Below are 13344 nucleotides of genomic sequence, written 5' to 3' on the forward strand. Positions count from 1 at the left end.
TTATTTTATCAACTTTTTTTAAGTCTTTTTAAGTGTTCATTTTTTTTACATTTACATTTTATAGATATATTCTTAATTTTTGGCTTCCTTTCACTGTATTCAATTTTATTTTTGTATATGTATGTAAGTTTTCTTTCTTTACAATTTTGGGATTTAGTGTCCAAAATACACCCAGGGCCAAGGGTATCACCCTGTTTTGAATGTTTTGAAACTTGAACTCAATCTCAAGGGGAAATCTGGAAGGAACTCAGATACTTGGAGGTTAAAGAGCATCCTTTTAGAATGAATGGGTCAACCAGGAAATTAAAGAAGAATTAAAAAAAAATTCATGGAAACAAATGAAAATGAAAACACAACTGTTCAAAATCTTTGGGATGAAGCAAAAGCGGCCCTAAGAGGGAAGTACATAGCAATATGAGCTTCTCAAGAAACTAGAAAATTCTCAAATACACAAGCTAACCATACATGCTGGAGAAGAAACAGCAAATAAAGCTTAAACCAAGCTGGAGAAAAGAAATAATAAAAATTAGAGCAGAAATCAATGAAATAGAAACCAAAAGAACAGTAGAACAGACCAACAAAACTAGAAGCTGGTTCTTTGAAAGAATTAATAAGCTCAATAAACCCCTAGCCAGACTTATCAAAAAGGAAAGGACCCAAATTAATAAAATCATGAATGAAAGAGGAGAGATCACAATGAACACCAAAAAAATAGAATTTTAAGAACATATTATAAGCAACTATATGCCAACAAATTAGGCAATCTGGAAGAAATGGATGAATTCCTAGAGACTATAAACTACCAAATGTGAAGCAGGAAGAAATAGAAAACCTGAACAGACCCATAACAAGCAAGGAAACTGAAGCAGTAATAAAAAATCTCCCAACAAACAAGTTGGGAGATTAAATCAAATAATTTGATTAAGTCAAATAAATTTTTAAAAAATTAAAAACTAATACCTATTCTTCTGAAGCTGTTAAAAAAAAAAACAAAAAACAGAAATGGAAGGAAAACTTCCAAACTTGTCATATGAGGCCAGCATTACCTTGATCCCAAATCCAAAGACCCCACCAAAAAGGAGAATTACAGACCAATATCCCTGATGAACACGGATGTCAAAATACTCACCAAGATACTAGCCAATAGGATCTCCAACAGTACATTAAAAGGATTATTCACCACAACTAAGTGGGATTTATTCCTGGGCTGCAAGAGTGGTTCAACATTTGCAAATCAATGTGATACATCACATTAATAAAAGAAGGGGCAAGAACATATGACCCTCTCAATTGATGCAGAAAAAGCATTTGAAAAAATACCACATCCTTTCTTGATTAAAACTCTCCACAGTGTATTGATACAGGGAACATACCTCAATATCATAAAGCCATCTAAGAAAAGCCCACAGCAAATATCACTTTCAATGGGGAAAAACTGCCCCTAAGGTCAGGAACACAACAGGGATGTCCACTCTCACCACTGTTGTTCAACATAGTACTAGAAGTCCTAGCCTCAGCAATCAGACAACAAAAAGAAAGAAAGAAAAAAAGGCATCCAAATCAGCAAAGAAGAAGTCAAACTTTCACTATTCACACATGACATGATATTCCTTGGTGATAACCAAAAAGACTCCACCCCAAAATTGCTAGAACTCATACAGGAATTCGGCAACATGACAGAATATAAAATCAATGCACAGAAATCAGTTGCATTTCTATACACTAACAATGAGACAGAAGAAAGAGAAATTAAGGAATCAATCCCATATACAATTGCACCAAAACCCATAGGATATCTAGGAAAAAAACCTAACCAAAGAGGCAAAGCATCTGTACTCTAAAAACTACAGAATACTTAAGAAATTGAGGAAGACACAAAGAGATGAAAGATATTTCATGCTCATGGATTAGAAAAATAAATATTGTTAAAATGTCTATATTACCTTGAGCAGTCTACTCATTCAATGCAATCCCAATGAAAATACCATCGACATTTTTCATAGAGCTGGAACAAATAATCTTAAAATTTATATGGAACCAGAAAATACCCTAAATAGAAGAATGTTGAAAAAGAAAACCAAAGGTGGTGGTATCCCAATGCCAGACTTAAATCTATATTACAAGGCTGTAATCATCAAGACAGCATGGTACTGGCACAAAAAAAAAAAAAAAAACCAGACACATAGATCAATGGAACAGAATACAGAACCCAGAAATGGACCCTCAACTCTATGGTCAACTAATCTTGGACAAAGCAGGAAAGAATATCCAATGGAAAAAAGACAGTCTCTTCAACAAATGGTTTTGGGAAAATTGGACAACCACATGGAGAAGCATGAAATTGGACCATTCTCTTACACCATACACTAAGATAATCTCAAAATGGTTGAAAGACCTCAATGTGAGACAGGAATCCATTAAAATCCTAGAGGAGAACACAGGCAGCAACCTCTTCGACCTATGCCACAACATCTTGCTAGACACGTCTCCAAAGGCAAGGGAAACAAAAGCAAAAAATGAACTATTGCAACTTCATCAAGACAAAAAGATTTTGCACAGCAAAGGAAATAGTCAACAAAACTAAAAGGCAACCTATGGAATGGGAGAAGATATTTGCAAATGACATATCAGATAAAGGGCTAGTATCCAAGATCTATAAAGAACTTATCAAACTCAACACCCAAAAAACAAATAATCTAGTCAAGAAATGGGCCAAAGACATGAACAGACATTTCTCCAAAGAAGACATACAAATGGCCAACAGACACATGAAAAAGTGTTCCACATCCCTTGGCATCAGGGAAATACAAATCAAAACCACAATGAGATACCACCTCACACCAGTCAGAATGGCTAAAATTAACAAGTCAGGAGACAACAAATGTTGGTGAGGATGTGGAGAAAGGGGAACCCTCTTACACTGTTATTGGGAATGCAAGCTGGTACAGCCACTCTGGAAAACAGTATGGGGGTTCCTCAAGAAGTTAATAACAGAGCTACTCTACAACCCAGCAATTGCACTATTAGGTATTTACCCCAAAGATACAAATGCAATGATCTGATGAGGCACATATACCTTGATGTTTATAGCAGTAATGTCCACAATAGTCAAATTATGGAAAGAGCTGAGATGTCTATCAACAGATGAATGGATAGGGAAGATGTAATATATACATACATATATACATATATATATATAATGGAATATTATATAGATATAGATTTTTATGGAAGTATATATATGGAATATAGACTATATATATAATGGAATATTACTCAGCCATCAGAAAGGATGAATACTCACCATTTACATCAACGTGGATAGAACTTGAGGGTATTATGCTGAGGAAAATAAGTCTGTCAGAGAAAGACAATTATCATATGGTTTCACTCATATGTGGAATATAAAAAACAGCACAGAGGATCATAGGGGAAGGGAGGGAAAACTGAATGGGAAGTAATCAGAGAGGGAGACAAACCATCAGAGACTCAACTATAGGAAACAAATTGATAGTTGCTGGAGGGGAGGTGGGTGAAGGGATGAGGTAATTGGGTGACAGGCATTCAGGAGGGCACATGATGTGATGAGCACTGGGTGTTATATGGGATAGATGAACTATTGAACTCTACATCTGAAACTAATGATGTACTATATGTTGGCTATTTGAATTTAAATAAAAAAATAAATAAATCTTTTAAGTCCCTTCTTGTACCCCAAATTCAAACCAATAGAAGTGGGTCCAAGAAATCTGTGCCCCTCAGGGGAAGTCATTCTCTATAATGCCCTCTTCGTATAAGGTCTTCAATGACAATAATCAAGAGAGGGTCTCCCAGGGAGGAGAACATGAGGATGGTGGATTGGGTAATCCAGGAAAGTACCCTGAGAGAACACAGAAGCTCTGAGCCTTCCTGCTAGGCAATGTTTCATGTTTACTCTGGTATGATCTCTGCTGTGGGCTTTCCATTATTCTCTTCCCAATAGGGGTTAATATTGACCTTAAACTGGTCTTTGTTTTTTTTTAACCATTGAATAGTGAATATGCTGAGGAAAGATAGGTTGTCTTTCAGTTTATAGGTCACTAGACCATATAAAGTCCAATTTAGATCTGACAGAATCACAGAAACTCTGAAGAGTTGAATGAAGCAAATAAATTAGACTTTTGGATTGTCACCTTTGGGGAGCAGTGCTAAGCATGTTCTACCTTGGAGAGAAGCATGTGTGTGAATGTTGAGTAGCCAAAGGAGTTGACTTGGACAGACATAGCTAATTATCTCCCTAATAGCCATTCTCCCTTCTTACTTACTAAAGGAACTCTAATTTTGTTTGAATTGGCAAACAAACAGTCCCACTTGCCAATCACCTCTCATGTACCCACCACCTCTCCAGACTTCCTTGCAGCTAGGAATGGCCATGTAACCCACTCTGACCAATGAGATGCAAGCAGAAATCTAATGGCTAGGCCTCTGATGCTTTTCTTCCTCTGATTAAAAAAAAAAAAAGATAGATCCATTTTGCATTTGTTATTTGCCCCACATCCTTCTTCTCTTTTATTTTTGACTCAGATTAAGACTCAATGTTTAGAGTAGAAGGAGTCATCTTGAGATCATTAAGACAGAAGCCACATGGTAAAGCTCGTAGAAGGAACCTCGTTCCCCATGACATCCTTGAGCAGTTGCACCAGCTCTGGGCTGGCTTTTAATTCCTTATTATGTAGAAAAAAATCCCTTACTTGTTTAATCTCCTGAAGTTGAGTTTTTGTGTAAATACCATACATGGCCATGTTTTAATAAGCAGTGGCTTGGCTGCCTGGAGAAAGCAGAGGTCATGGAAAAGAGAGGAAGATCAAAAATTCTTAGTCTTGGGAAGTTAGTAGAAGCAGCAACTGGACTGTTGGAAATGGTTGTGTGGTAGCACAGAAGACAAATATGAGATTCAGATGGTAAAGGTGATGATGCCCAAGCAAAATGAGGAGGAGGAAGAATGCTACTGTGCCAGGGGCCAAAAGGACAGATGTGGCCGAAGAGGGGGCAATAGTAATCTCTTAGGTAAAAGGTGCTTGTGGCAGATGAGGACCTGTGTCCAGCAAGGTATACTCTGCCTTGGCTCAGGTACTTTCTAGCAAGCTTCACTTAATATGGGTTGGAGCTCAGAGGTGGATGAAATCAGCTGGATGATTGCCTCATCTTCTTGCGGTAGAGGGATGTTTGGGTTGATGTGCAGTTGGTCATATCATGGGTCTTCTGCTCTTCTGCCTTTTTACAGGACAAGCATGAGAATAGTCATTCAGGTGACTAACAATCTGGTTTTAGATTTTGTGCTAGGGAAGTTGTCTGGGTATGCCACTTTTGAACATCTGGTAAACCCAAGGGAAGCTGGGTTAGGGAGGCAGGGGGTGCTAATATCCAGGCCCCCCAAATCATCCTCAGTTAATTCAGTTTGACTCTCACAGCCTGGGAGGATGTTCATTTGCCTTTCATGCATATATATTTTTTTATCTGCTAATTACATGAGATATGATGTTAGGAATAGTCTCCTCTAATGAAGATAAAACTGACTTCTAGTCAGGAAAAACCATTACATCTTGGTTACCTATATAAATATTTAAATCATTTTACTGGTGTCTGATTTTTCCTGATTTCCATTCTTGCATTTTAAGAAATTATAAAGGAAAAAGCCCTCTAAGATACAGCAGTCTTCCAAGCTCCAAGCGGACCTCAATTTGGAACGGCAAAGGTTGAAAGCACTGATAATGGATTTGTTCAAATCAAGCAGAATCAAGTCCTCCCTCCTAACATGAATAAAAATGATCACGATATTTAAGTAGCATGCACAAGATGTTGTAATTCTCCACCCCCCTTTAATCTACTGATAATGAAAACAATAAATGATATAAAACAACTAAATGGGGGGGGGCGCCTGGGTGGCTCAGTTGGTTAAGTGACTGCCTTCGGCTCAGGTCATGATCCCAGGGTCCTGGGATCGAGTCCCACATGGGGCTCCCGGCTCAGCAGGAAGCCTGCTTCTCCCTCTCCCACTCCCCCTGCTTGTGTTCCTGTTCTCGCTGTCTCTGTCTCTGTCAAATAAATAAATAAAATCTTAAAAAAAAAAAAAAAACAACTAAATAGGGGGGAGTCCATTCATCCCTGCTACATCCCTCTTTGCCTTCCTTGTTATTAGCTTCAACAGAGATCAGAAGGCTGTAGCAGTTTTCAGGTCAGACTTGGCTCCCAGGCCAACTATGTTCAGCCCAGTGTTTTAGAAGATTTTCTAAGCACTTGTTGTTTAGCCAATGGGCCAGAGACTATCAGGAACATGTCTGCAGTTAAAGACATTAGGTATATACTTATATACATATATGTATATATATATATAGTTACAGTAAGGGTGATTTGGCTCTGGGAAAACTTCAGGAATATCTGGGGAAGGGGTTGTTGAGAGGGTCTTCTTTCAGTGGTTGGATGATTCTGAGGGGGAACTGGGAAGCAGAGACCAGCTTTGGATTTTGGACTACCAAGAAGCTAGGTCAGCTCAGACCCTGAGGATCTTAATAATTCATACCTAGGAGGCAGGAACACTAACACGAGTCTAGAGGTGTAATTCCTGAAGAAGCAGCATCCACTCAGAGATAGGTTTTGTTCATCAGCAAAGGAGGAGGACTAGACATTCTTGTGTCATGGAGTGGCCTTATCTATGTCTTGTTCTGGATGTGATCACGGAGTAAACTTTTTTATGTGTCTTGTTTTCAGCAATATGATCTGGGAGCATTGTGGTCTGCTTCTCAACAGGGGTCGTTTTTTAGTTTCTCATTATCAACATTTGAAAATCAGGAGATTTTCACCTAAGTCTAGGTTTGTATCCTTTTGAAAAAAAAATGGAAATATTGGGCAATGCTGGCCTTTTATTTCCAGATGACACTAATTGGCTATCTGATTTTCAGTTGGCCATAGTCTCCACCTACTTATTATTATGTGATACCAAGCACACTTCTGGTCTAGATAATTAGCTAACTACTGTTTTTGCAATGGCCTAGGTCTTTCCAATTATAGAAAATGTTTAATTCTCAAAATTTCATCACTGTTGTGAAAGTGAAAGTATTTACCATTATTTAAATCCCTATGCATTAAATTTTGGTCTGTATTACTTTTAGGAAAATAAAAAGAAAACCTCAAAACATCATATATCCTATTTCAACTAACTGGTCAGTCTCTAAATGGCTCAGCTGATTTATGTTGAAGTTAAAAGATATAAGCTGGAACACACTGTGCCTCTTTCTAGCTAAACTCCATAGGATGCCTTTAACTTGTCTATCAGTAGGGCACTTGAGGACAATTGACAAAATAATCTCATCCAATCTAACTTAAACAAAAAAGAATTTGGTGACTTATATAACTAGAAAGCCAAGGGGAAGATTTGTCTGTGCAGCTTGATCTAGGCACATAAATAGAGCCATATTTGGATGAAGTCTTTTATGATGTCTTTCTGGTCTCCTTTACGTTGGTTTCATTTCCAAGCTCTGCATGGAAATGGCAAATATATATGAAGCTATACAAATAAAGTTTAACATTTGAGTGTCTCTTTTCTTTTTGAAAGCTGCACATTCATGTTTTGAAAGTTCTCAATTCAACTTATCTGTTCAACTTATCTCCTGTGAATAAAATAACAAATTTTATTTTTTTCCCATTTCCTTCTCCCTTCTCCTCTCCCCAGAAAAAATTTTATTAATGAAAAATCAGCAATGTTGACTATATTTCAGACACTGCCGAGTGATAGGATTGCTGAAGCAAACACAACACATTCCCTTCCTTCAAAGAGCTCATAGTTCATTAGGGGATTCAGACAAATAAGCAAATCATTACAATCTAATGGGATGAATGCTATTATAGCTGTATGTGCATGGGGCTAAGAGACTATAGCTGTTAGATCTACCTTCAGGGGGGTGAGTGGGCAGGGAAAGTTGCATATGGCAAATACTCACTGAGCACCTACCATGTTCCAGATGGTATGTGGGGGGTGGGGTTACAATGGTGATAAGAAAGCCAGCACAGACATCACCATCCTTAAAAGATGTGGAGGAGTTTATCAGATGGATGGTTGTTGGTGACATTCCTAGCAGTGGAATAATATGTGCTAGGATATGGGGATATGACTTGTTTCAAGAATGCCAAGAAGTTCAGCGTGCTGGGAGAGGGTGAAAATGGATAGAAAGAAACCCGATCACAAAAAGACCTGAATGAATGAATTGTAGATTATAAGAGATTAGGAACATTTGAAGTGTTTTAATTAGGGGATTAATGTCATCAAATTCCCATCTTATGAAGGTAATTCAAGCATTGGTGTGGAGATGGATTAGAGGAAGCTGAGATAGGAGGATGCAGACCAACTGGAGACATTATATATGTTGCCTTTTGAGTTGAGGGTTTGGACTAAGGCATGAGAAGTGGAGGGAAATTTTAAGAGATATTGTACAAGTAGATTAATGAAATTTTGTGAAAATGTGAGAGAAGTCCACAAGTGAAGGCTGAACTGATTCTTGGGCTTTGGTTTCTGGTGACCTGATGATTAGTGTGCCATTAATAAATGCAGGGGAAAACAGGAGCAGAAGATGGATGGATGGCAGGAGGAGAAGTAATTAATTCCATTTTGGAGATATCAAGTGTGATACATGCCAGAAAGCAACTGGATGCCATCGGTCTGAAACTGAGGAAACTGAAACTAAGATCTATAGACCTATTTATAGCACATTAACAAGGGGATTGAAGACAGGGAGAAGTTAGGATTACTCAGGGAGAGTGTTTAGAAATTTTAGAGGGAGACAAGGATGCTGCCTGGTGTACACCACCATTTTGAATGTACTAGTTAGGCCAAGAGAACCCATGAAAAAGAGTGGAACAATAATGCCAATTGTTGCAGAAAAGTGAAGTAAAATAAAAATAAGAATTAGTTTTTAGATTTGGTACCTTGATGACTGCAATAGTTTTGGGCATAAGTAAGGAGGTAAGTTTAAAAATCCAGAAGGGTTGAAGGATGAATGGGAGATGAAATAGTGGGTGTAGGTTGCTTTTTCCAAAAGTTAGGATAGTAAGGAAAAAAAGACAGGGTGATAGCTAGAGGAATTCTCAGGGCAGGAGAGTAATTCTTTGTTTGCTGTTTATTTCCTCCCAGGTGGGAAGAATTGGGTGTGTTTATGTACAGACAAGGTATGGCCATGGAGAGTAAGCTCTTCGGGAGGTGTGACAGGATTCATGGAGCACGAACAAACTGGAGGTAGGAGATGATGAAATGTAATGAGCAGCCAGAGGGAAAGGCTCACTGGGTAACAATCCTGTTCTATGCATTCAGAGTTCTAACGAAATGTCAATGCTAAGACCCTGTTTTGACCAATTAAATCAGAATTTCTGAGATGGGAGCCAGGGCATTTTCTAAATGGGTATTTTCTAAAATTATTTTTTTTCGAGATGACTTCTACATATACTCAGCACTCCCTAAAACAAATAAGACCCATCCAGCTTTGTCAGAAACATTAAAGAGTGAGGAATATCTTCGAAAGTGACTAAAATCACGAAGGGAGCTGGAGATGGTCTTCTCCCAGCCCTGGACACTCATCAGGCTTTCTTTTCATATTTCTTCGTGGCATCAGAGAAGTGACAGAAGTCAGATATGGAGGCCATGGTCTAGAGGAGCGCCAGAGGATAACAAAGGTGAAGTATCTGTCCTCCAGGGTGTGAGTTTCAAGAAATTGCATTAATTTTGCCAGAAGAGAAGGCTGAAGAGGCACTTACTGTGGTCACTGAGGAGAGATCAGTTTTCACTCAAGAGAGGTGGGATGTCTCTTCACTTTATTCACTGAGGACAAAGGAGAAACATAATTAAGCAAGATGCCGATTAAATATTGAGAAAAACCCTCTGGTCATATATATGGTTTTGAGATGATGGAAAACTGTTGGAAGAGGATATTTTCTTTTTAGAACGTAGGCAATATAGACAGAAAAATGGAGTTGATGAATTCTAGGGATCCTTTTGATCCTTGGGAAAACTCTTATATTGAAAGCATCTCATAAACTTCCTATCATTTCTATGAAGAAAGAAGGAATAAGATAGAGCTCTAACTCTCCACCACATTCTCCTGACACACACACACACGTACACATACACACACATATGCACAGACATGTGCATACACATGCACACGTGCATACACAAACATGGAGAAAGGCAACTAAGCAGCTAAACCCAAAACCAAAAGACCCGATATTTAGGATTTTTATCAGTTATGACTATGTTTGTCTGGAGCAACAGAAAATGTGCCTCCAGCGACTTAACAGTTAGGAGTTATTCACACGATAAACCATGGAAGCAGCTGTTAGTGTTGGTTCAATGACTTGATAAGGACAAGGCCACAAGCCCTGTGATTCACTTGTCTTTGCCTTGCACCCTACGCTAATCGCCCCATGCTGCAAGATGGGTGCTCCGTTTCTTGGCCTCAGTGCATATTTAAGGCTAGAAGAGGTAAGGACAAAGGGCTATGCAGGCTGCAAATTTTCTGTTTCCTCAAGAAAGCAAAAGCTCTCCTGAAGTCTCCCTCGGTGACTTCTGTTAAGGGCTCCCTGGCAGGAATTGCTAGCTGCTTATCCAACATTAGGGCGGAGTCTGCTTGTCCCTCTCCCTTTGCTCCTCCCCCCTGCTCGTGCTCGCTCTCTCTCTCTCTCAAATAAATAAATAAGTAAAATCTTTAAAAATAAATAAATAAATAAACTCACTGGGGAGAAATTACCCAGCAAGAGGTTAATATTGACACAATGCCTACACCGCCCCTGGGGTTGGGGCAGAAGCCCTGGGGCACGTCCCAGTTCCTTTCTTTCAGAGAGAGTAGCATTTGAGGCATTTACATTGACGCGAAGTTGAGCAATTTGCCGGGTGACCACCAAGTGACCTGGTCTTATCTCAGGCACTTTTCTTTACTCGCCATGATACTCCACACACCCTCTTGGAAGTCCCTACTTCTTTGCCCTGTGGCGGTCCCTGTCTCTGGGGTGTCACAGGGCTGCCTAAGGAATTGTTGGATCCCCTGAAACACACCTCCCATGGGACGGGTTTTTCCTCCTCCTGCCTTGTCTCAGTTGGACAGTGGCTCAGCAGCTTCTGTGGATGTTTGGAAGCTTAGGAGCCTAATGAGGACCGAACGTTCTGCTGTGTTGCCTCAGTATTCCAAGCTCTAAGTACATTTCCCAGGGCCACCTTTTCCGCAAGAGCGGGGACAACAGCTCTGCCCATTGTTTTCTTTTCAGAACTGCTCGGCAGTGTTTTAACACTTTAACTTGCTGCTTTTATTGTCTCTTTGTTTCGTCTAAAACTTGCAGGCACCTCTTAGCCCAGGTAACACCGGAAGGCACTGCCCAGGCCGCCCCTCCTTGAAAGCCCATTCAGTTCCCTTGAAGTCTTCACAACCCTTTCAGCCTGTGGAGGAACTACATACATTCAAGGTGATCCATTCAGCAGATCAAGCATTTCCATCTAGGCTTAGCATGAATAATTTAAGGGGGAGTGTAGGTGCCTTCAAATTTGAAAGCAACAATGATTTTTTTTTTCTAGCCCAATAATGTGTAAAAGGCCTGTAGATGAAAGCAATCTCTTTGTCCTAAAGTTGAATCCTTATCTCAGCTACAACCACTTAGAAAAATTATGCCTTTTAGTTCAAGATCAGGCTGCGGAGGCTGGCCCCCCACCTCCCGCTGTCTCTTTGCCGAGGCTTGTACACTGTTTTCCGAAGCTCTGGTGCATGCAGCTTGGTCTCTATAGAAACAGCAGCTCACTGTGGGCAAAGTTGATGTGAACCACCAGGATGAGAAATCCTACATGGCTGTGCCTCGGGCCTAAAGCCACAGACCTTGGTAATGACAGCTAAAAGCTAAATGAATGTGCAGTTGTAAGAAACACCTACACAGCTCAGGATAGCCTCCCCAGGTCACCAGTGTCAAAGCTGTGCTCGCTGAAGTCCACACCTCAATTCCTCTGCCCTGTCCTCAACTAAAGGCTGGCCACATTATTTTGGTTGGGTCCTCAGATTTCTGGCTCAACATAATATGTGTTGTACACAGTGTACTTCCCCCTGCCCAAATATTGAACCAATTGAGAAAAAAGAAGAAAAAAATAAGGCATGATGAAGAAGGCTGAATGTGTCTCCTCAGAATTCATATATTGAAACCTAATCCCCAGTGTGATGGTATTAGGATGTGGGGCCTTTGGGAGGTGATTAGGTCATGAGAGTAGAACTCTCCCGAGTGGGATTGGTGCCCTTCCTTGTAAAAGAGGCCCAGGGGGCTTCCTCGCCCCCTCCACCTAGTGAGGACGCAGCAAAAAGATGGCTGTCTACGAACCAGGAAGTAGCTCTCGCCAGGCCCTGAATTGTGATGACACCTTGATGTTGGACTTCTCAGCTTCCAGAACTGTGAGAAATAACTTTCTGTTATTTATAAGCCACCCACTCTATGTCATTCTGTTATAGCAGCCCAAATAGGCTAAGATAAGGCTATGGGAAACCCATAGCTGTTCTGTTGCGGGTAAAGCTATTGCTTAGAATATGGCATAGATCTGTGGCACGTGTCTTTGAGTAGTTCCCACCTTGAACCTGAAAGGGCAGACCTCCTCCACCATATGACAGGGAGAAGAGCAAATTCCTGGGGTCTGCAGGTAGCCAGAATCAAAGAAAAAAGAAAGGAAGGGAATGGCACATATGCTTGCTTTATGTCCCAAACTCACCAATTAAGTTACTTCTTTTCTGGGGAGGAATGAATATTACAGCAAGGGAACCCTTTTCATAAGGAAGGAGAAAATAGGCTCAGAGAGGTGAAGTAATGTGTCCAAGATTGCAGCATTATGTAGTATTAGTACAGAATTTGAACTTGGCCACTGTGCCCTGACGTCCAGGAAGTGGCTAACCACCTTTTATTTTGTACATCTCGGTTCCTCGTACTTATAGCTCTTACTGTGCTTATAATTGCGCTTTGCTGTAGTTCACAATGTCGCCGACACCCCTACTTGGCAGAGAACTATCACTGTACGATCTTGGAATTTCCGGGTCCCGATACCCTGCATGACACATAATAGAAATTCAATACGTGCTTGTTGAGCTCAACTGAATGGAGCCACTGTCTTTAGAAGGAACTCACAATTGTTTCTGTTCCTATTACAATTACTGCATAACAAATTATCTCCCAAAGCAAGAACTTAAAACAACCATTTTATTTTCTGGAGGATGTTGTGGGTCAATAATTCTGGACGGTTGGGTTAGACAGTGCTTCCTTGGGGTCTCTTGTGTAGTGTGGTATTAGATGTTGGCTTCAGTC

This window comes from Leptonychotes weddellii, chromosome 6 (genome assembly GCF_054177405.1).
Source record: "Leptonychotes weddellii isolate Sample4059 chromosome 6, ASM5417740v2, whole genome shotgun sequence".
Taxonomy (NCBI): domain Eukaryota; kingdom Metazoa; phylum Chordata; class Mammalia; order Carnivora; family Phocidae; genus Leptonychotes; species Leptonychotes weddellii.